This window comes from Barbus barbus (genome assembly GCF_936440315.1).
Source record: "Barbus barbus genome assembly, chromosome: 18".
Classification (NCBI taxonomy): Eukaryota; Metazoa; Chordata; class Actinopteri; order Cypriniformes; family Cyprinidae; genus Barbus; species Barbus barbus.
Genome location: NC_136746.1, coordinates 3,722,606 through 3,748,267, shown reverse-complemented (window position 1 = coordinate 3,748,267; position 25,662 = coordinate 3,722,606).

The following is a 25,662-nucleotide window of genomic DNA, read 5'->3' as shown; positions in this document are numbered from 1 at the left end:
AGCAGATGTGATTTGGAGCTAAACTCTGCAGAGCTGCGGCCCTCCAGGAATTGAGTTTGAGACCTCTGATTTACATGCAAATCCCTATGTTAACAAACTTTCAAGACCTTAAAACTTTCAAGTTTAAACTGTAACTGACTGTAACTGTAACTTCTAAAAACAAATTTATAATTTAAGTCTTTGCAAAGCGCTATATAAATAAAGGTGACTTGAATTGACTTGACTTTAGTCTTAGCTAAACTGCGATTGGTCTGCCCTTTGGACAGACGTGGTGTAATTTATTTCTTGAGGATTTATCATTAAAATACTTTTTGTGGAATATTATCCATCGCTGTGCACTTTGTAGAGCACAGCACGTTACACATCTATTTTATAGTGCAGATGTATTACAATGGTAATATTGTCTTAGGAACAATAATAATAATAATAACAACAACAATAATAATACAACCTTATAAAAATCTTATTTACTAATTAAATGCAATGCTATATTAAAAAAAAAAAAAAAAATTTAAGTAAAAAGGAGTCCAGCATAAAAAGGCAACAAAAGACCCCTGCATTCAGATCCATTACACTGGGCTTCTAGGGATCCGGGTATTAAGACATGTATAGCTTAATATAACGTAAATGATGTCTCTTATTTAAATATGTAGTAGAAAACCCATGAAAATGCATGTTATTTAAAAAATAAAAAAAATCAACATCGTTTTTGGACTATGGGGGGGGCACCATTATTTTATGTGCACAGTACATTCTGCGTCGATGATGTCAAATGGTTGCACTCAGTGAGTTACTGGTGGTTTTTACCGCAACACAACTCAGAATCAGCCAATTTAGCGATTTTTTTTTTTTAGCTAGATTTAGCAACTTCTCCACCCCTTTTGAGACTTTTTTCAAAAGTTTAGGGACTGTAATGAGCAGTCCACTGGAGGCAAGTGTAGTGAGAACCCAAGTGCAGTTTATTTCAAAAGTGTAATCCAAACGAAGACTTGACTTGAACAGACTAGACTTGAAAAGACTTGGCTTGGCATGGACAAACAAACTATGTAACCAAGATGGCGCCGCTGATGGCAGCTATTGTGCGTTGCTCTCCAGTGTTTGTACTGTTTTTGTTTGTTTTTCCTGTTTTCTGTTTTTCAAATACGATCAGTTTTACCAGGGATGATCTGCTGAACATTCGGCAGAACACACCACAAAATCCTTTACCGGATTTTGATTTTTCAGACGTTTTGCTGGACATTGTAGTTGGCGGAGCCGTAGCTCTGGTCAAACGCTACAGGAGGCGCAGGCGGGGAAAGAGAGCCGGCACGCTTGTGAAGCTCAGACAGCGCGGATTTCGAACTGTGTTGCCTAGCATCCATCTGGCGAATCTGCGCTCTCTACCCAACAAAACGGATTAACTCCGGCTCTCCCGGACAAACAAGGATTTTTCTAACTCTGCTGCCCTATGTTTCACGGAAACCTGGCTAAATGGCGACATACCGGACAGCGCATCTGCCTAATTACCAGCTGATCAGAGCAGATCGCGATGCGGAATCAACGGGGAAATCACGTGGCGGCGGGACGTGCTTTTACATCAGTGAGAGGTGGTGTACAGATGTAACAGGGTTAAAGAACATGTGCTGTTCAGATCTAGAAACGCTCTTCATTAACTGCAAGCCGTTCTATTCGCCACGGGAGTTCTGCTCGTTCATTCTGGTGAGTGTCTACATTCCACCGCAAGCGCACGTGAGCACAGCTTTACAGAAACTTGCTGATCTGATCACAGACACAGAACAATAACACCCAGACTCTGTTTTAATCATTCTCGGGGACTTTAATAAAGCAAATCTCTCCCGTGAACTGCCAAAATACAGACAGCATGTTACATGTCCCACCAGAGACAGTAATATATTGGATCACTGTTACACAACAATAAAGGACGTATATCACTCGGTTCCACGAGCAGCTTTAGGACTCTCTGATCACTGTTTGGTTCATCTTATTCCGACCTACAGGCAGAAACTTAAATCTGCAAAGCCTGTATTAAGATCTGTTAAAAGATGGACTAATGAAACTTACAATCCTGTTTCTCTCTCGCTGATTGGTCTGTTTTTGAAGCCGCTGCCACCGATCTGGACGAGCTCACCGAGACTGTGACATCTTATATCAGTTTCTGTGAGGATATGTGCATTCCTAACAGGACTCATCTAATCTACAACAACGACAAACCATGGTTCACTGCAAAACTCAGACAGCTCTGTCAGGCCAAAGAAGATGCAGAAAAGGGGATAAAGTCTTGTACAAACAGGCCAAATACACACTGCAAAAGGAGATCAGAGTGGCAAAGAGGAATTATTCTGACAAGCTAAGGAAAAAATTATCTTCCAGTGATCCTGCTTCAGTGTGGAAAGGAATGAAGGATATCACCAGTTACAAGTCACCATCCCCCAGCACTGTGGAGAATCAACACCTGGCAGATGACTTGAACGAGTTTTATTGTCGTTTTGAAAAATCACCCCACACCCGCCCTTAACACCTCTCCACACAACCATTAACACCTCCAGCAACCCTCCTCTCCCCCACACCTATAATTCAAATCAGCGAAGAAGATGTGTGCCAGGTCTTCAGGAAGAACAAAAGAAGGAAAGCACCAGGTTCAGACGGTGTGTCACCAGTCTGCCTAAAAACCTGTGCTGATCAGCTGGCCCCCATCTTCACACAGATCTTCAACAGATCACTGGAGCTGTGTGAAGTCCCCTCATGCTTCAAACGCTCCACCATCATCCCCGTCCCAAAGAAACCCAGAATTACTGGACTTAATGACTACAGACCTGTGGCCCTAACATCTGTAGCCATGAAATCATTTGAAAGACTGGCTTTGCCTTATCTGAAGGACATCACTGGTCCCTTACTGGACCCCCTGCAGATTGCCTACAGAGCAAACAGATCTGTGGATGATGCAGTCAACATGGGACTGCACTTCATGCTGAAGCATCTGGAGAGACCAGGGACTTATGTGAGGATCCTGTTTGTGGACTTCAGCTCCGCTTTTAACACCATCATCACGGAAACCCTTCAGAATAAACTAACCCAGCTCTCCGTCCCTACCTCCGTCTGTCAGTGGATCAACAGCTTCCTGTCAGACCGACAGCAGTTAGTAAAGCTTGGTAAATTCACATCCAGCACTCGTATCATCAGCACTGGAGCTCCTCAGAGCTGCGTACTCTCCCCACTGCTCTTCTCCCTCTACACCAACGACTGCACTTCTAAAGACCCCTCTGTCAAGATCCTGAAGTTTGCAGACGACACCACACTGATCGGCCTCATCCAGGATGGTGACGAGTCTGCTTACAGACAGGAGGTTAAGGAGCTGGCTGTCTGGTGCAGTCTTAACAACCTGGAGCTTAATACGCTCAAAACTGTGGAGATGATCATGGACTTCAGGAGAAACCCCCCTGCTCTCCCCCCACTCACCATCATGAACAGCACCGTGACTGCAGTGGAGTCATTCAGATTCCTGGGCACCACCATCTCCCAGGACCTAAAGTGGGATATTCACATAGACTCCATTGTCAGAAAGGCCCAGCAGAGGTTGTACTTTCTTCGCCAGCTGAGGAAGTTCAACCTGCCACAGGACTTACTGAAACAGTTCTACTCCGCCATCACTGAATCCATCATCTGCACTTCAATAACTGTCTGGTTCAGCTCAACTACCAAATCTGACCTCAGAAGACTACGGAGAGTAGTCCGGACTGCTAAGCGAATCATTGGTACAACCCTACCCATTCTCCAAGAGCTGTACTTATCCAGAGTGAGCAAAAGGGCTGGTAAAATCACTCTGGATCCCTCACACCCACACTCCCTCTTTGAATTGTTACCGTCTGGTCGACGTTACAGAGCTCTGAGCACCAGAACGACCAGACACAGAAACAGTTTCTTCCCTCAGGCAATCCATCTCATGAACACTCAACAATAAACGTGGAACACACAACTATAATACATTATCCATTCACCACACTCACTTATTTTATTTTTATTTTCTAATTTCTAATTTGCACATACTTGACCTGTACATACATAGTTGTCTATATTATATATTGTGTTTTTGCTGCTTTGTACATTGCCTATTTGGATATTTGGATATTATTCTTTTATTTTCTGTGTACTGTCCTGTTGCTGTCTTTCTGTTGCACTGTAGAGCTTCTGTCACTACAACAAATTCCTTGTATGGGTAAACATACTTGGCCAATAAAGCTCATTCTGATTCTGATTCTGAACTAGACTCACCGACAGTAGGTTACAACTTCAATACACGACAAGGGACAAAGGCAACGACATGGATACTTATAGCAAACAAAGAGGACCACATGACCAACCAATGGGGACAAGACACATGACTTAGGACAACCAATCAAAACATGACCAATAGCATGAAGACATGAGGGAAAGGGAAGCATGACACAAACAGGAACCGTGATGAAACTTCAAAATAAAAGACATGAAAACAAAAACATGAAACAGAACCCAAAACAGACCTTACAGGGACAAATATAGCAACTTCTTGGACAAACCTTATCTAGGTTCTCATCTTGCCTACTGATCTATATTCATTTTTATATAGATCTGTGAATTTGCCATTATGATGTCATCTAGTGACATTTACCTACCAGTTTTAGCTACTTTCAATTGAAAGCAGTTGGCAACACTGCTCAGAATACACAACTCAGAAAATTAAATACTGATACCATACCACATTGTGTGGCTTTTGGTTGTAATTTTCAGTTTAAGGGCAACAAGAGAAGCAATGTAACACTTCACTGCTCTCCTAGCAATAAGAAGAGGAGAAAAGAATGGGAAGATGCCTGTGGACGAATAAAACTTCCTTCTTCTTTAAGACGTGCTTCTTTTTCTCTCCACTTTAGCCCTGATGCCTTTGAGTCTTTTAGTAGACCACAGCTACTGAAATAGCTTACAAACGGCTGAGACAAGAAATGCTAGATGCCATCTGTTAGGATATAAACATGCCAACGCAAATTATGACGCCACGGCCCCTAGAGGAGTTTCTCAGTGTGGATTTCCCTCGATGTCTGGGGCATTTACACTCCTTGTGGGGACAAATCCATGGTACAGCATTTGATTTAAACCTATACTAATATCCATTGCCACCTGTGAGCTCTTTCAGGAGCTGTGGTCATCATATCAGTATTTTATTTTCCGGGTTGTCTATTCCGAGATGTGTTGTGGTAAAAATAGCAACAGGTAGCGCTATTAGCACACCGAGTGCAACCATTTTACATCATTAAAATAATGGCGCCCCCCATAGTCCAAAATATGTATAAAACGATGTGATTTTTTAAACATAATATGAATCTTTAATGGGTTTTCTACTACATATTTCAGTAAGAGACATCATTTATGTTATATTAAGACATACTGCAGGTTAAGCCAAGTCTTAATACCCAGGGATCCCTTTTAATGCAATAAAATGTCCTGTCTAAATGACTCCTTACTTATTCTGCCAGCTGTCTTTAAATGTGGCATTTGGCACGATGCATTAAATTTAGTTGTACCTGGGGCTCAGGGTCAGAAAATGGATGTTTTCGGATTCAAGACAATGAAATTCATGTGTATAGTGCTGTTCTATGATATTTGGAAGTTGGAAGACAAAACCTATCATGTGGTTTTAAATCTGTGCAGATTCCTTGACCACAAATATGTCTGTACAGAAGGGAATTGCATTCAAAAGTGGCATACCCGTATGGCTTACTCATTTTGGGCAGTGGGTGGCAAATGTTGTCAGTTAATAACTGTCTAGCCAACAGACTGAATGTGGACCAGGTAACTGATCCTACTCGCACTGCTCACAGCAAAACTGGAGTCAGCATAAACCTGAATGGGAGGTCAGGGAGGCCTCATTAGTCAGTCATTAATGCACCTCTTGAGGCCAGGGGAGGTTTACCTGCACAGCTTTTATTAGCTGGCATCCGTCACATCCACATTCTGTTCAAGGAGGTTTTTTGTTTGTTTGTCTTTTTGTCTTACTGTCAAATGTTTTTAACATAAAGGTATGCTTGATTAAATATAGTAATTCCAAGGATTGGTACCTGAGATACAAATGGATATCTGGTGTACAGTACTTTCTAGACAATTACGGACGCTGCTACGTACATAATTGTGGTAGACCGTTTGTATGTGTTTCAGATCCCATTGGTCCACCAGCCTTCTTCATTGTTCTGTGATTACTACCAGAGATTTTACTTTTATACTGTGTGTTGAAGACTTGTTAAAACGTCCTTTGTTAATACAGTGTTTGTATAACACTGCAGGTAAGTATGTTGCACGATATACATTGTACAACGCATAGGACAATTTCGCTGTATTAGACACACTAGGTTAGGAGAGAGTGCCACCTCCATATGTTTTTTTTTTGTTTGTTTTTAGAGTAATTTAGTTAGGGCGTTGCAATGCCGAAGATCTTTTTCTTTCTACATTTTTCTTTTGGTAGTTAGCTTAGATTATTAAATAAAATTAACAATAAAATAAACAATAAACATTTTGAGTAAAGTTTGCAAGTCCTTCTCTTTTATCTGCCTGCCAACGTTCTTGTATATATGCACACACTTTACCAAATATTATTTTTCCATTTCCCCCCTAGCCCAACTGATTTTAAAAACTTAAGGCGCATAACACAATGTCTACATAAAATACCCTATTAAGTTGGGTATTTACATTGGTATACAAATACAAACATTGGTCCTACTGGTTCTTCCTCACCAGCTCTATGAAAAGTATGTCAATGTCACATATGTTTTTGTTGTTGTTGTTTGTTTTTTCATTGGTTTTCTGGATGACAATGCTTTTAACACTATATAGATTATTGTTAAGAAAATTACAGTAAAATATTGTATGCCCCAATTTCCATAACTTATAAGCCTACTCATTTCCTGTGTCCTCTTACCAGTTCTCCATTGTTGTGTGATCACTGACCTCAGGGACTGTATTTTTTTTTAATCTGGTTATTCACTCATTTACTTAACCTTCATTCTCCTCCACTACCCTGATTGGTTCCTTCCCTATTTTAACCTCCATAATTTTTCTTGTTTTTGTCAGTTAGTCTTGTCCTGTCAGTACCATTTTTGGTCCTGCATCAATTCCAGTCCAGTCCAGTCACCAAGTTAGTCCTATGTGCTGACATTGTTATTGCCCTCTGACGGTTTTTTTTTTCTTTTTGGCTCCTGTGCTTTCTTTTGTTTGCTCTTTTTGTAAATGAAGCACTTGTAAATGAAGCTTCTTCGCTTGAGTTATTGCTTTCTCCTTTATGTATCCCATGGCAGTAAGTAGCAAAGCTGGTTATTTTTTAAGTGCATAAACAACACCAGAAGAATGATTTACAAGAATAACACATGGAACAAAAAGTACTATATTACTATTAGTAATATTACCAAGTGAGTTTTCACCAAAATGCTGTTAAACTTGATTTGGACAATTTGATTCTTTAGGGGTTTTTTTGTTTTGTTTTTTGCAGTCCTGAAAACATATGATTAGTTGCAATTATTTTTTTAACATTCAGCATCATTTTTATCACTGCTCTCCATGACCCTAACACAAGAGTATCTAATCTTCACGATTATGCTGTAACATACGTTTTAACTGTAGCAGTAACATTCAGACATGTTGCAATGCAAATTTTTAATTCTGACAGCAAAGTCAAACATGATGATTTCAGCATTCACACAAACCAAACTTTTTACGACAGACTAATCTGTCAGCCTTTTTGGAGCAGAACTTAATGCATTGTTCAACATATGCAAAAAATTCTGTTTTTGTACACACTTAAAATATGAAAAAAAAGATTGTATAAAATATTGTACACACATAATATGAAGACTCTAACCATATGGGTGGCCTAAAAACTGCTGTCGTATTTTAAATAAGGAACTTCAGTGGTTTTCAGTCCTGACTCTGGGGACCACATTTTATATATTTTATCTGAAACATGTTCTTCAGTTCATGGAGCTCTCTCCTAATGAGCTGATAATCTGAATCATGTGTGAATGATCTGAATAAGGGAGCCATACAAAAGCCGTGATTTCAATGTCTGTGCCCTCCAGAGGTCACATTTGTTGGCTGCATGCATCATCATGTCTCATTTCTGAAAAGCAGCCATTATAAAGTTGATTAAACTGTTATTTCTTGTGAAGTGAAGTGAAGTGAAGTGGTTGCATTTTTTTACATGAGACAGACTTGTTTACGTATGCTTCTTACAAAAAGTGACCTTGTGCATCATATGGCTTAAAGTCACCATGGAATCAAAATTGAAAGTTATTTTTTTAAATTTGAACATTGAACATTTCAACTTTTATTATAAATCATAACATCGTAACTACACAACCTGCAGGCAAAAAGTGTTCTTTCTCCATGAATAGTCATTCAAAATTAGAAAATTTTTGCAAATAACTATTACATCTATCCTAATCCTGCCAAAATAAATAAATAAAATATCCTGTGTGACCTTGGGTGAGAGCTATTAAGCATTCTGGTTTTATAGAGTACATTTATACAACAACAATGTACTAAAAACAGGGCCGGCGCTCCGCACACGCACATCACGCACTGCGCGTAGGGCACCAAGTGCTTGGGGGGGGCACCAAAAAATCTGGGTCGTGAAAATATCATCACAATATAGGCTACTAGTATAAATAACAAATAAAATATTTCTAGCATGTTAATATACAAAAGCAATACAAAAGTAATATAGGCCTAGACCAAATTAGTCGAGAAAAAGGTGAATCTCTGTGCCAGTCTCCCTCTGGTGCCCCCCCTTCCCCACCTCCCAGTGGTCTGTTCAATTATGCTTCAATCAATTTCAAATTTGGCCGACACCGACCTCAGACATGGCCTCGAAAAGGCACCAAGAGTCGGGGGCGGAAAAAAGAAAAAAGAAGAGACAGCGGGATGATGCTCGCGCGTCGCTTGCAGGTAAGACAATGTTTTAAATAAAAATGTTAGTTTTGTGCGTGTAGTATGCATGTCCAGGGGCGTCGGCGCGTCCGCGTCGCTAGTAGTGCAAAAGATCCGGGGCTTTAGCACTGCATGTTGAGTCTTTTATTTTAACGGGGTCCGGGGGTTTCTCCCCCGGGAAATTTTGAAACTTGGGCTGTTAAAGATGCAGTTTGTTTGAGAAGGAAAGGAAGGCCAATCGTTGGGGTCCTCATCGTCATATTTGAATGACAAATAAAGCTAATTTTCCCCCTAGGTAGGCTATACGTTACAGATGTGTGTGCATATAGCTATTAGTGCAGAACGTTCCCTATTGTAATTTCTTCGCTTCAATATAATGCCTATCTGCCTCTTGGTAAGGTGAACTTTAGAAAAACCCTGCAACTGAACGTGTTGTGATTTTGCCAAATTAGACCGCTTAGATAAAGTTTTTTCGTTGTTGTTCTATGCGGTCATTTTCAAGAGGTTCGGCCAAGGGCGACATCTGTTGGTGAAACTGAAATTAGAAAAAAAAAAAACACAATCTCAGTGTTTGTATATTTTCATATTCACAGAGTTGTCAAATTATTAGGGCTGGGAAAAGATTAATCTCGATTAATCGCATCCAAAATAAAAGTTTGTGTCTATGTGCGTGTACTGTGTATAATTATTTTGTATATAGAAATTATATATACAAAATAATTATACAAAATTATATATACAAAATAATTATACAAATTTTTTTTTTCAAAGCTCAAACTCATCAAAACGTACCTGCGTTCATCAATGGGGCAGGAACGTTTAAGTGGTCTGGCTGTCATCAGCATCAATGGGGACGTGGCTCAGAAACTGTCATATGATGACCTGATAGCTGATTTTGCAGCTAGGAAATGTAGGCGTGTGCCTCTGTAGGGCCTCTGACAACTGATGGTAGTGAAAATGTTTTATATAGTTCTATAGAATAGCAGAATGGTCTCTTTATAGAGATGTAGTCCCTCTGTTGAGTAAATTCTACTGTGCAGTTATGTATGGTTATTTGCAGTTTAAAATGTGCACTTTAAAATTCATACTTCATAAAATTCATACACTTATACTGTTATTTGCACTTTAAACTTTTTTTGCACTTTTAACTTTCTGTGTTTACATTGTTCTGTTCCAATTATTTATTTGCAGCAGTTATTTTGGAAGTAAAGAGAACCTAACTAAGAAATTCTGAATGGTAGTTATTTCTTTGGTGGTGGTGGGGGGGGCACCGCCAAGCGTTTGTGCTTAGGGCACCCAAATGGCTAGCGCCGGCCCTGACTAAAAACAAAAAAGTTACTTTTTTGAAACGTTTCAAGTACAGACAAACACCACTTTCAAAACAATCCCAATTTCTGCAAAAATTACTAAAACACTGTATTATGCATCCCAGGCAAGTAGTTTGTGATGTGCACATACCTATAACCTGAATGGATGCACATGACATCATCATTTTCACAAATTCATGTTTTTGTAGTTTACACAGAGTGAAAAACTGTATTATTTTCAAAAACTTGCAACCCAATTTAAAAGAAAAAAAAGTGTTTTCAGGCCCCAGAAATGCTGCTGTCGTGTGAATGAATGGCCTAACTCATAAAGTTTTACATGTTTGATTGAAAATGGTGTCGTGTAAATGGCTCCACAGTTTAAGGTGATTTTCTCTTTGCCAGTAGGGTTAGAGCTCTACTTTAGAGTCTGATTAAACTTTTCCTCTGTTTCTGGTGTGAACTCCCCTTGATTGTGACAACATAATTGCCCTCTTCACCACATGTCTCATATCAGATGGAGGATAACTTGATTCAATTCCACTCCAATCTTACTTTAACCTTCATCCTGAAAAGTGACATTGACAGAGTACAATAGGGTCTTAGTCACCACTTTCTTCCCATCGCAAAAGCCAATTTGGAACACACATATGTCCAACTTTATGAGTAACTTTATGCCAAGCAAATAGGCACATTATGCCTAACAAATTCTGTCTTAAAATTTGATCAAAATAAGCAATATTTTACTGTAGCACAGCCTTTGCAACAAGAACCATACCAACTGTATAAAGCTTTTAATTTCTTCTTCAGTTTTGGTGCAGTCTCTCCTTCTATTTCAGAATGTTATCAACATCTTATCAGAACTAGGCAAACATTCTTTATATTTAAAAGAGAAACCTCAGAATTGTATTTACATCTTCCACAGATACATTTTATAAAAGGTGCTGCGATAAGTTATAGACAGTGTTGGGGAGTAGTTAACTACAAGTAGCGACGCTACTAACTTAACTACATTTTTCAGTAGCTTGGCAGTAGCTCAGTTGCTTTTTAAACAGTGTAGCTTTTCCAGTAGCTAACTACTTTTTGCAGAAAGTAGCGGTGTAGCGCGAGCAAAAGCTACATTGCGTTTTGTCGAGCCTGCGCGAATCAGCGCGATGCAAGGATATTCTTCTTGTTAGATTACAAACTCATTTTTTGCCATTACCGCCACCTGTTGTTTAATCACGCATCTTGCGGCTAACGGTTCACTGACGTACAGAAGTGGGTTGACACACCCATATTATCCATGATGGAGCAAGACGTGGCGGCAGATTTGGAGGATGGAGAAACAACTAACGTTAATTACCCATGGCCTTATTTGTCCAAGTTCATGTCTCTCAAAGAAACGACAAGTAAAGGTTACACTTTTTGTAACAGTCTGAGATATTTGAGTGTTGTGTGTAATAAAACAATACTCTTTGAAATCATAATTGTATTGCATTGTTTTAAACACTAAATATTTTACTTAAAACATTCCTCAGACACTTATTCAGTTATTTATAATATACGTTGTTCAAAAAAATCAAAAGTAGTTTCAATGTAGCTAGCTACTTTTTGATAGTAACTTGTAGTGTAGCTAACTACTTTTCCAAAAGGGTAGCTTGACTGTAGTTTAACTACTTTAACTTACGAGTAGCTTGTAGCTTGTCAAACTACAGTTTCAGAGTAGCTTCCCCAACACTGGTTATAGATTTGGAGAAATTTAGCATTACATCACTTGCTCACCAGTGGCACATCTGCAGTGAATGGGTTCTCTGAGAGTCCGAGCAGTTGATAAAAACATTACAATAATCCACAAGAAATCACCAAGACTCTAGTTATTAGTTAACGTGACGTGTGAAGAAACTAATTATTATTACTACCAGACAAGGTAGCATTTCTGAAGAGATTATGATTATGTATTTATAACAATATACAGTATGTCTACTGGTGTGGAAAATATTCTGAAATTTTAAAATGTCAATGTGAGATTTTTAGAGAAGTCACTGCCTTCACTTTACAGACTGACTGGCACTTCTAATTTGTGACACTCTCACTGCTTGCTGTGCTTTTCTGTCAATCCCACAATCCCCCATGCAATCCTGCTGCTCACCTCCACTTCATGTCAGTGACAGGTACTGTAAAACCATTCCTCAAAACCACAGCTTCCCATAATCCACAGGCAACTGAGCCCCTCTATAACTAAAATATCCTTTATAATGAATGAATCTTTAGACACGTCAGTTTGATTTTATTCCAAGTCAGGGAGCAACACCTTATGCTAAAATTTTTTTTAATACATATCTACATTATTTTCAACGTGGAAGTCATTTTCTTTGAATGTGTGAGACTTCCTGTTTGTTAGCCACTATAACAAAGTGCAGTAAATTGTAAAACTGTTTGCACAAACCAATGTGTTCATAATTAAGATAATACATTCAAACAATATGGTAAGACACACCAGTTATCAAGCAGCAAAACAAGCTGTTTTGTAAAGCTAAAAATAGCTGGAAGCACCGGACACCAGAAGCCAGACCCATTCAATTTACAAACAGCCGCACCTGCTCTTATGGGGAAAATACGGTGGATGCTTTTTTTCCCTTATTGATCCTTGTAAATAAAAAATGAAATGCATTCCTAATTGTGTTTTGTTAACAAAATAGCCCTTTAGAAATTCAGTATGAATGAGCCAAAGGTACATTCTCCTAGCAAAAACACTGGTTCCACGAATGCATAATGGACAATTTGGAGAGCAAAAGAAATGTCACGTCGTTGACTTGCCAGATGAGAGGGTTCTCAAAAAGAGAGAGCTGTGCTATTTGACCAATTCCGGCACAAACCCACTAATGCACTGCATCTTTAGCATCACAAGCAGATTTTTGGTCAAAGTACTCCTTTTGGGAGCAGAATGATCGTGTATTAAAGGAGTAGTTTACCCCAAAATATTAATTTAGTCATTTATTGGCCCTAATGTCACTCTGTATGCCACCTTTTTTTTTCCGAATGGAGAATTAATGGAGGCTGAGGCTTTCTAGATTTAGAAAGAATAAAAAAGCACCATAAAAGTAGTCAATATTATGATTTGCGTGCTGTTTTGCAAGCCTTCTAAAGTTAGAAAATAGCTTTGAGCGAGTAACAATAAAAATGTTGTTATTCCCTGATAAACTTGTCCACAGGGAACGGTCAGCACTGTGACCATATTTTCTCATTAAATCTCATGACAGCTATTAAGAGAGGTCTCATTTCAAGATTTATTGTGAATATCAGCTTAAATGTGAGGCTGTTCATCACACAAAGCTATCTTATGCTTTAAGACGACTTATATACAGTAGCTTTTGACCACTGTTACACACAACACTAATGGTGCTTTTTGTCATTTTGGAACTTGACAGCCACAGTCCTCATTTACTTTCATTATACTGAAATGAGCAGCCAACATATTCACCAGAGTGTCTATAGCGGAAATGAGTAAATAATGGGAAATATCTATTCTTTCAGAAATAAAACTAGTCTAAAAATTATACTCAATAGCCTTGCATTATTTCATTAGATTGTTATGATGGAGTGCCAGAGATAATGAAACACTTTCTTTTTTTTTTAAGATTCGTTTTTGGCATTTTTGCCTTTAATTTGATAGGACAGTGTAGAGAGGACACGAAGCGAAGTGGGAGAGAGAGAGAGGGGGATGGGATCGGGAAAGGTCTGTGAGCCATGACTCAAGGCTGCCTACAAGGCTACTGGCACCAACAAAACACTTTCTTAACCAAAATACCTCTAAATTTCCTAAAGTAAAATCTAAAATACCTGTTGTGATATGAAACAAAAAGACTCCTTAAAAACTCATCTCAAGAACAGCAGCATTGTGAAGAAGACTGGTCTCCTGTTCTGTAGTGTAGCTTTTACTGAAATCCTCACTCTTTATCTCCTGGTACACTGATAACTATTGCTATGATGGAAGAAATATTGTACGATGTGTCCAAGCCGAACAGCCTCTCATCAAGCACCTATTTGAAGCTTGTAACGGTGGAGTTTACCATGCTCTCTTACCCAACAGGTCAAATGGCATATATTACCTTAAACATAGAATGGAGAATAAACAGAGCAACAGTGAAGCTTTTAGATGTGATGAAACACCCACTCAACCAGAAATGCTTTAGCACCGAGGCTGGACACTGAGAGTAGCCACTCATGCAAAACCACTCAAAAGAGAACACTCTCTGTGGTAAAAGATGCCATGAAATCAAAATTGGAATTTTATGGCTTTTAATCTTGTCTTGTTCGCTTTGAGACCATCAATGTTCCAACGTACAATAATAATTGACAGAACAAACGTACAGTATTTCAAATTGTGTACTGCCATATATTTAAGTTTTACAGTATGCAACTAGCAGCAGTAAGTAGCAAATGAGGATTTGGTTAGGATGTGACGTAAACTAAAGCCTACAGCATACAGTGTTCTTCAACTCTAGTCCTGGAGGACCAGTGCCCAGATGAATCCTTTTCATGACATTTCATGCAAACTGGTGACAACATGGATTCTATTTAAAGTACTATTATTGTAAAGTTCTGTAAACAGCACACAAACAAGTGCTTTCATTTACTGGAAAACATTTGTCTAAAATGCCATACTCATTTTCACACTCTCATGGTGTGGGGTTTAATAATTATTTAATTAAATAGCAAATGCTGTCCCGACAGAGTGATTCATTTCTCTCTATTTCCTTTGTATACCCCTAGTGACAATGTAAATGCTACCTTTCACATTTGTCTTGGAACATGAATCTGTCTCTTGTTGAGATTTAATTCTGGAAAAGCCTGAGAGAATACAAATCCTGTTTATGTCTCATTTGCACTTTAACAAATGCCAAGTAAGATTGTATACACTATAAATTAATTTAAGGATCATTAAAGAAAAGAATAGGGAGCTATAAAATGAGAAACAGACTGGTTACCCTGAAAGAACAGATCATGGCTTATTGCAAACCTTGTGAATCCAGAAAAAAAGGTTTGACTGATATGTATACAATAAAAAGATATGCAACAATAGTGACTATAATAGCTGTTGATTAGCAATACATTATTTTTTTTTATGTTTAAGGTTAATGGTTAAGATCTAGCTTAGTTTCAAATAGAGTTGAGGTACTTGGACTCAAACTTGGACTCGGACTGCAAGTATGAACAAACTCAGACTCAGATGCTCTCGGGTGGACTTGTATTCAAGTTCGACACAGAATTGGATATTTTGGACTCGAATCCACGTTATGTGTAACATGAAATATAAAAAATAAGTAACAACATAAAATTGAGATAAGACAGAATTGAGATAAATGTCTCTCACTTAAACTTATAAGACTTGGACTCGGCTCAGACTTGACAAGATGGACTTGGACCTAACACTAGGTCCAAACACTGAACAATACATTATTATTACTACAATAAGTGAAACATTAGTCCCATGGTTCTGGCAAGCAAGATGGCAGCATATAGTTGCATGACTCATTAAGCCCACTAATGAACAGAATTTATTTCAACACATTTACTCTACACTTTGTACCAAAACCAGTGTCCCTGGGTAAGCAGAGTGGATGATTTAGGTATTCAGATGCAAATGTAATCAATTAAAGAAACAAAAATTGATTGGAAAACAGTGTGAAAGCTGTTAGAAACAAATGGATGAAGCAAAAGGTGCCTCTCTAACATGACAGATTGTCTAGTCAATCATGCAATACAGGCGTGCGATGCGACAAAAGTTTGGACACCCTGTGGAATCACATTGATTATCTTAAAAAACAGGAAAGTGGCAGAACAATGTCAGATTGATTACACTGAGAGAAGCACCGTCCAGAATATGCTGTCCTAATGGATGATGTGTACACTGGCAGATTCTTGCAGACCCATTATTCAATTCTGTTAATGGAACCAAATGTCATTTCCTAAAAATGGAAACCACTTCTTCTCAATTCACATCTCTACTTGAGCGAACAAAAATGTAATACTAAGTTCAGCAAAAGGCAAGTGTGTATACTGTGGGCAAATGGTCTTGCAAAATTGAGCTTGTTTGGCTACAAATTTGGCTAAATATTTGGCAAGGCACCTTACCTTGGTCTTATGATTTAACATTATTGACACCCCCCCCCCCCCCCAAATCCAACCCCAACCCCGCCGCTTTTAATAATAGAATGCTGCATATTGTATTGTGTATTATTTGAAATGGTCAGTTAATAGGACATGTATAGTGAACAGCATATTCTACGGCATACCCCTTTCTTACTATCATAGTGGAGAAAGGTTTGCCAAAGGATCTTAGTGTACTAACAAACAAATGTCCATCAGATTAAGGCTGCTAGGACAACTGCCAGATGCCCTTTACAGGGCAAAAAGAGAAGACCCCTAGTAGCACTGGAAAGGTCAGGACTTTTCATTGGTCTTCTATGGAACTAAATGCCCTTCAACCATTATAAAACTCACTCTTACGGTTTAGGTTGGGACCGCCATAAAAATGACTGAATGCAGCACTCATGGGATCCAGTGATAAAACAAAGAGGGGCCACAAAGAGGGGCCACAAAGATCTATCCAAATCCATTCATATGTTTGGAAATCTAAAAATCAATAGAAACTGCAACACATCCACCTCATACTTGATCAGAGAAATAAGTATTCCCATTGACAGCTATGTGAAGTTTAACAGTCTACACTTTTTCTATCATGTTTATTTATACCTGCTTTCAGAAGCATTCTGGCGGTTGTTTGAGAATTGAACAATGCGCAGGTGAAACCTTGAAGACACTGTTCTAATGGCATGCTTTAGATTATTATACAAATGAGTTTCACATGGGGAAAGAAGGCTGGGCCACACTGTGGTAACACCTCGGATGCCTACAGCTAATCACAACACCCCTGGCTGCAATCTCCTCCACATCAGAAAAGGATAAATGTACACTTTCGAAAGACTCGGGTCTGTAGAGACATTACAACTAAGTTCTGTGTTGATTAAGTGTGAGTTTCTGGCCCAAAGAGGCAGAAGACATACTGTAGACACATTTGCAACCAGGTTAAGCTCAGGCAAGCAAACCCTCAGGTCTACTTTCATCTGTGTGTTCCAATTTGCTTTACTCCAGTGTTTCATTTGCAAGGCTGCTGGAACAGATTCTGGCTTGTTTCCCACTGCCCTGTTAGCCAGAACAACCAGTGGAAGATGTCAACCAGTGGAATAATGGTTTTCACCATCAGCCTTAGCTTATGGGGAATGATTTTATGTCTAAATATGCAATATTAGGTAAATTATTGCAGAATCAGTAATAAATAGGATCATGCTCAATTCCAGGATCATGAAACCTATTGTCAGAGATGCTGCCTATTGAAGTTTCTCAAAGCATGTGTAGTACTGATGTACATACTTATAATGGTATACTGAAAAAATGGTAACCTAAATTGGTAACATCCAAATTAGCCGGTTTTATTCAAGTCAGAAAAATAAAAAAATATTTAGCATCATTTAACCATCCTAAATATACTCATTAAGACTTACAGAAATGTTTTATGGGTTAAATAATTTTTTTTTTTTTACTGTGTATAGTGAAATTTTGCATCATTTATTAATTCTATCATTTAATAATTTACACATTCTCATTTCTCCGTATGTTGTTACAATCCTGTATGACATTCTTTCTACTTAGAAATAATAATAATACAATTATTATTATAATAACAATAATAAGAGTATCAATTTTGACAAATGTTTTGACAAACTGTTTTGTTCGTACAGTTAAAAGCAGACACAGTAGTGTCTAAAACAATGACATCATTGTGTGAATAATAATAATAATAAGCAGATTCATTTTTGTCAATATCTTGATTTGTATTCCAAAAATACTATGAACTATTCCTTTATATGTATGCTTTAATATGCTTTCCTGCTCTTCAAAAAATAAATAATAAAATAAATAAAAAACGTTTTCATTATGGACATAATATCTCGCATCATTAGAAGACATGCCGTCTCCTGACATCAAATCTGGGCCAGGTCATGGAATTGCTGACAGGCAGCAGATGTTGTGTTTGGAGGCCAGCTAGTCATGGACTTATATTGTAAAGACAATGAGTTTCATTGGATTCCTGTTGCAGCAGACAACACCTGGCAGGTACAAAATAATCAAGTGCCAGAAAAGCAGAAAAGAGAATACAAACAGATATTGTACAAATGTGCTACCGTTTACTATGTTGGGTTACATATGGCGAATGCCACAATCAAAGCTGAATATCAATACACCACAGTAATAACTTAAAGAAAATAAGAGTGGTGCTTGCCACAAAACTAGAGTGTTGTTTGTGGTTATCGGGGTATTGCTTTGCAGTTGCTAGGGTGATTTGAGTAGGTGTTATGTTGCTAGTGTGTTCTAGGTGGTTGCTAACTGGCTGAAGTCACATGGTTTTCTGGTTTCTGGAAATGACTTTGGTTTTTCCTTTTTTTTTATCCTCAAGGTGTCATTCATGCCCATAACACAAATGTTGCAGGATGAGTCATGAGTAGTAATAGTGATGTTTGCTTTAGTAAACACTCTTGGCAATCATCATCAACATCAGGCAGCCCGGCTGCTCATTATTCAGCCATGAAACTCTTGCCTTTTTTCTGATCTTTCTAGGTAATATTTTATATTTCGGTGTAATGTTTCTTTATTCAAGACAGAATTAGCAATACGTGACAATACGTGACAATACGTCACGACATTAAGAATACGTGACAATACGTCACGACTTTTACTTTAAGTTCCCAGTCGTAACTGTACAAATAAGGATGACCAGATTTCCTGTAGTCTAAGACATCACATTTACTCCCCCTGTGACTACAGCACAGACACATGCATGCACATCTAAATTTTCCTCTTCAAATTGCAACATCACTATAAATTCCAGGAGGCATGCATGCATTGCTTGGGTTTATCTGAACATTTATCTGCAGCTATTTCAATCAAACCATGGAATAAACTGAAAAGAACAGCTGATTAAATTTCTGTGAGCAGGCAGTACTGTTCTAGGGACTGAAAATCATTTGGCATGGCAGAAGCCAAGGCCATTTACCAAAAGATTAATGAAACTACAGCAAGTCTCAGGCGTTATTCTTAAAAACCTCACCCAAACCATCTTATTTCATTATTGCCAACATATTATAACACTAGGTCCTTATAATAGGAAATCAGCTCATAACACAGTCGTATTAAAAATAATAATAATAAAGGTTGCTTATGCATCTCCTATCAGAAATCCTTGAATTAAGAACCCCAACAACCCGTTTGCACACAAAGCACAAGGCTGTCTCTTGCTATAGACAGAATTTCTCATCTTATTCTTTCTGCAGGTTATGCTGGTGATTGCCTTTGTACTGTGCATTTCAAGAAATCTCCTTGGTAACACTTACTTGAAGCCTGTATGTGGGCATTATAATGATTTCATAATCTCATAATATAAATTGTAATCCTTTAGATGGTTACATATTTATAAATAATTGTTATCTATATAATTGTATATCTATTTTTAACTATATTATTATTAAATACGTGGTATAATAATTTACAATAATTTTACAAAGCTTATAAGGTGAATTGTAAAGTATTGTCAATAAAATAAGAATGCTTTAAAATCCATTAAAGTATCTGCAAGTAAAGTGTTACCCTCTTCATCGCCTTGGTTATTCAAGATACATTTCATAAACTTAAAATCAACTTAAATCAAAACTTTTAAAAAAAGTCCCACACCTCAATATCAAAATAATTATGCTGTTGTATTTACAAGCATTTTTAATATTATTATTTATTTACAATTACACCAGTTTAATTGGATGGGTGTCTTGGTTATTTAAGCCACGCTTCCACTACCGCGTCGTATTTTTCACTATATATTGCACATCTTGCATATGACATTGCATTATAATGTGCACGAATATGAATGCATGTCTGGCGAATGCAGGTAGCCTACTTACACAAAAACTCCGAAGAGCAGCACTCTTATGGCAATCTCCAGCGCCAGATCACGCACGTATTTCCGTCGATCTGCGGGAGACATCTTCATCTTGTTCACACAATCGAATTTTGCCTGAAAGAAACCAAAAGCAGAAACCAGAGAAGTCGGTAGTAGTCCACTATTGTCCTAAATACGCAACACTTCGGCGTCTGGCAGCTACAGCTGTCTGTCGCTTTGTGTTCATTTGGAAAATACCCGGTAACGCTGAAATGCCCCTTGTTGCACTACAGTTGTAGTATGTAGGCTACAGTTCGCGAGTTTTGTTCCTTTTGAAGGTGCAGAAGAAGAATGTAGAGCGATGAGTGCGCTGGACCGAACCAGACAACAGCATCTAAGCCAGGTGATGCTCTCTGATGAAAGTGTCTGAGATGAAGTGCTCTCTCTCTCTCTCTCTCTCTCTCTCTCTCTCTCTCTCTCTCTCTCTCTCTCTCTCTCTCTCTCTCTCGCTCTCTCCTCCTTAAGATTTACATTAACATGGCTATGCGGCCAGATAATGAGTTTTTCGTTTCACTCCTTTGGATCTTCAAATAACTGTGCATTTGAGTCTCTGGACCGTTAGTGTACCAGGATCTGTGGCAATACCATTCTGTAGTAACGATTTCAGAAGGCAATAGCTTGCAGCTAAAGTATTACATATATGTGATTATAAATGTTCTGAAATTAATTTTCAGTCCTCCGTATTTATCCTTTCAAATTAATGCATAATATTGCACAGTAGGGCTAATGTATACACTGCATCAATTTTTGCATTAAAATATGCATTCATACTCACAAATAAAAAGCATAACTCTTATTGTTCATCAGAAGAAGAAAAAAAATGTCCTGATTAGACTTAGAAACATTTATATTACAATTTCATTTAGGCTACCAACATCTCCAAAAATAAATAAATAAATAGCAGTAACAGTAGTAAGCCATGTAAGTGGTAATAACAGTAAATTACACTGTAGCAATTAGCCATAAACCCTATAATAAGTAGTAAATATTAATGAGTTTTATTTTTGGTTGGGAATGGGTAAAATTGAGTGGGCACTTTTACTCCGGGCTCTTTACTACCCTACTTATCCTCATAGTCAAAATTAAACTAAAGGACCGTTTCAATATTTTGTTCCTTGTTTTTTTATCGAAGCAAAATCCCTAAAACACATCCACAGTACAGCAAATCCCACCCCTGCACATGATTTTCCCAAACATGTGCATGAAGATATGGAAGCCCTAAGAACATGCATTATTATTATTATTCTTTCCTGTTTTCTTGTGATCTCACATACTGTAAAAATATTACAAATTTTCTCTAGGTACCAAAAATCAATAAAACAACAATTAATATAATAATAATAACAAATTATTTATCATTTTGGTTTGTTCTGAGTGAAATTGTATTTATTTTGCTCTGTTTTCATAGTTCTGAGGTCTTACACTGTACAGGTTAGGATGGAATAACAGGTAGCAATCTTTTTATAATGATAATTCACTGTGCTAATTACATGTAACAGGCTCATAATTTAATTACATAAATTACTGGTTTATTAATTTAAAATGTAACTTTAATTTTAAAATTGGTATATTTAATATTATTAATCTACAGTAAAAGTAAAGTGCTAGGTACTGCTGCTGTCGGATAATGGGTTCTGTGTTTATTTGGAGATCACGAAAGAAGAAAATAAATGTAAAAACTAAATAAATAAAATAAAAATAAAAATGTGTAGCCTCTTCCAAGGCTTACCTGCCCTTGGTCTAGCCTGGATGGCATGAGACTACAGAATGAACTGTGTTAACTGAGTTAATGCACATTTTTTAAAGTAGTATTTTATAGAATTTAGCTTAACGTCACTTTCTGCTCAAATGGCAGATTTTCTTATACACGGTCACAAAAGTAGGCTACAACTGTCTAGATGGGTGAACACACACCAAATCACAGGAGCGAAATGTCTGGGACAGCCTTGCTAATTGCCTAAAACAGATGTCAATCAAGCTCACCAGTCATTATCCAAAACCTATTCTTCATAGTGGGGGCATATGCCTGTCAGGCCTGGCCATTGGCTAAACCTCTGGTTAGTAGATTAAATGTTGCTAATTACTATTACTCTGTACTTAATTGTATAAATATACTGTAACAAGGACATCTTAAAATAAAGTGCAACTCCCAATAAGTCTTTCTTTCCTAGGATTCACGTTTTGTTGCATTAACATAATTACTGTGTAGTAACAACCTGTCCTGTATAAGGAATTATTTTGTAAAGCACTTTTAATTGCGTAGTGACGGTTTGCTGGGTGTAGAGAAAGAAGTGGAGGCGTGGATCTATTTTATGCCTTATTTATTGCAAGCAAAACCCCCTTATTAAGACCATTTTTAAATCAGTCTTGCTTACGGTTTTCCGTTGCTCCTAATGGCCAAAGAGCACTGTAACAGATGCAGGCGGAGAGCACACATCCCTGTGCATTTCTTCATGTTGCCTATTAGTGAAAGAAGAAAGTACAGGAACTACTGCATGGAGACAATGATGGAGAAGCCCAGCAGATCTGAGAACTAAACCTGCAGGCAACAGCACAGCTTTGTTCCCACTTCATACAACCTCATGAATATTTTACGCAACGTTAAAACAGACTGCCTGTCTCCTTTCTGCTTCGCCACAAAAGACAAAGAACTTCTCAGGGACATTTTATTGCAAAGATTCCATCAAAAGAGTTTCAGTGGTGGCAAAATACAAGTTAGAATGTGATCGTTTATCAGGTTCATGCATAATTTTGTATCATCAAGTTTAATTGGTGAAGGCTAATGTCAGTTCCACTACTTTTTACTCCCCCAGATTCTAGCATTTCACTCTCCTGAGTCACCTTTAAAATTTAATGTGGAATCTCTCATTATCTACCTGTTTTTTAGAGCCTCACTAATAAGAAATGAGTCAACACTTGATGCAAAACAAAGTAAAGTGTAAGAAAAAATACACTTTAGAGGATATCTACAATTTAGCTATGGTGCAAGGATGAAAATGACACATTAAGACAATATTATTATTAATACTTTAAGATGGTTTAATGACATGTTGCCACTGAGGAAACACTTTCCATTCAAGGAATGTTGGGAATATCAGTTGTGGTAGAACTGTTCATTTACCAGGGTTTACTAGGGTTGTCTTTTACAGTAAGGCTCAAAACACACCCTACACAAGTATTTGAACACAAATACTACAAAAGCTTGATTGTGTCATTGCTGTGTCGGACCACAATTTTTGAGTTTTGCAATGCAAAGCATAACCAGTTTCATAAAGCAAGCACATGCTGCATGTGGTACAAATGGTACAAACATTTGAAGGTTTTTATGACCATAGAAACTAGGGCTGCTTGATTAATCGCATTCATCCACGCAGAATCGCGTTCATAATCGAATGCGATTTATCAGCGATTATGAACGCGATTTTGCGTGGCTTGTCAGTGAACTATGGCTCTGTGTATTAAATGCCGCTCCATCTGAAAGCAGGTGATGGAGATTTACCGCTAATCAAAGAACCGCCACTGACGAGATGTGCATGACAATCGCATGCGATTAATCGTGCAGCCCTAATAGAAATGTAAGAAAGCATGTTCAGGATGTTCAAAAGGACCTCAGTTGCAAATGTGTTGGCCAAGCATTTGAGTTTGTCTACTTGTCTAGTGTGTGTTTGTGGCTTAATTATGTTATTTTTAAATTGTTTGCTTTCAACAACATCCATTAAATCCTTGTTCAGATGCAGACAACCAGAGTACTGGAAATAATGGATTTGCCTTTGAAAAGGCTAAGCCTAGTTTGCATTTCTAACATAATGTTGATTTTAACAGCCATAATGTCTGTTATATCATTCATTTTTTTATATATATAGACCGTGCACTTATGGCACATTCTGCTATCTGGATATTCCCAGTTGAAAAGCTATCTATGTGAAATATAAAATATTCACACATGCTTAAAGCGTTAGTTCCTGAATATCCCTCTTCCAGCTCAGACACCTACTCACCTCAGATTAGCTCGCTTTCACCCACGCTGTATCTGCAGATGGATTCATTCACTGTCTTTACTTAGAGTCCTAGAAATAGCCTCCCATTTGAAGCCATCCACAAAGGATTTCCCATGTCCTAGAGAACCCTCAAAACAGACACTTTCTCTACAGAGAGAATTGTAAACAACTGTATAAAAGTTGGGTAACACTATACAATAACTGCACACTATGAATCATAGGTTAAGCAATAGTAAATAGTCAATTCATTCTTTATAAAGCATTGTCCCAAACATTAATAGGTATTAGTAAGCAGTTTATAAATACATGTTTTGTTCTTGATTTATAAGCATATCTTTAATGTCTAATAATTGTATTTTCATACCTTATTAACGATCAATTTATCATTTCTAAATGAATTATTATGTTATTTACAAACTAGTTATTGAGGAGTTGTCAGCAGTTCATAAGATCATTTAGAAAGTGTAAGTAAATGGTTACTATAAATATAAACTATTTAAATGTACATATTATTTAGACATATGATAATAGTTGCTCAGTGTCTTAATAAATGCTTTATTAACAAATATTCCTGCTGTAGTTCATGATTAAGTCAGGTAGTTATAAAACATTTAGAAGTTGTCAGTCATTTAGAAGTTGTCATGTATTTTTGTGAGCTCATCTAAAGTGAGGTACCTCTGCAATGTCATAGAAAAAAATAAATAAAAAAAGTTCTGTATCCCTCTGTGTTGTGTTTGTTTTAGTTTTTCTATTTGGAAGATAATTTGAGCCTTTAAATCTCCTTTGTAATAGATATGCTTATAAATCGAGAACAAGGCATTAATAGATGTATTTATAAACCGCTTACTAATGCTTATTAATGTTGGGACAATGCTCTATAAAGGATGAACAGACTATGTACTAATGCTTAACTAATGATTCACAGCGTGCTGTTATTATAAATTGTTACCAAAAGCTTTATAATATTGTTTAACCAACAATATGATAGTTATCACAAAAAATGTGTAAGCATGCAGGTGATAAGCTTCTGTTATCCATACAAGGGAAGTTATTTATTTTGCCAAACTAAAGGTAAAAAGGGTGAAAAGGTGTGGCGCAAATCAAAAAATCCTACTGACCTTAATGTGTATCAGTCACTCCTCTCTTCCTTCTCTGCTAATGTCTCAACTGCTAAAAGGACATACTAGCATAATAAAATTAACAATTCGTCTAACTCTCACATGCTCTTTAAAACATTTTCCTCCCTCCTTTGTCCTCCTCCTCCCCGTTTCATCAACTCTAACAGCTGACAACTTTGCCACATTCTTCGTTAATAAAATTAAAACCATCAGTGCACAATTTTCCCCACCACAAAGTGTCAAGCACATCTTACCAGCAAACATAC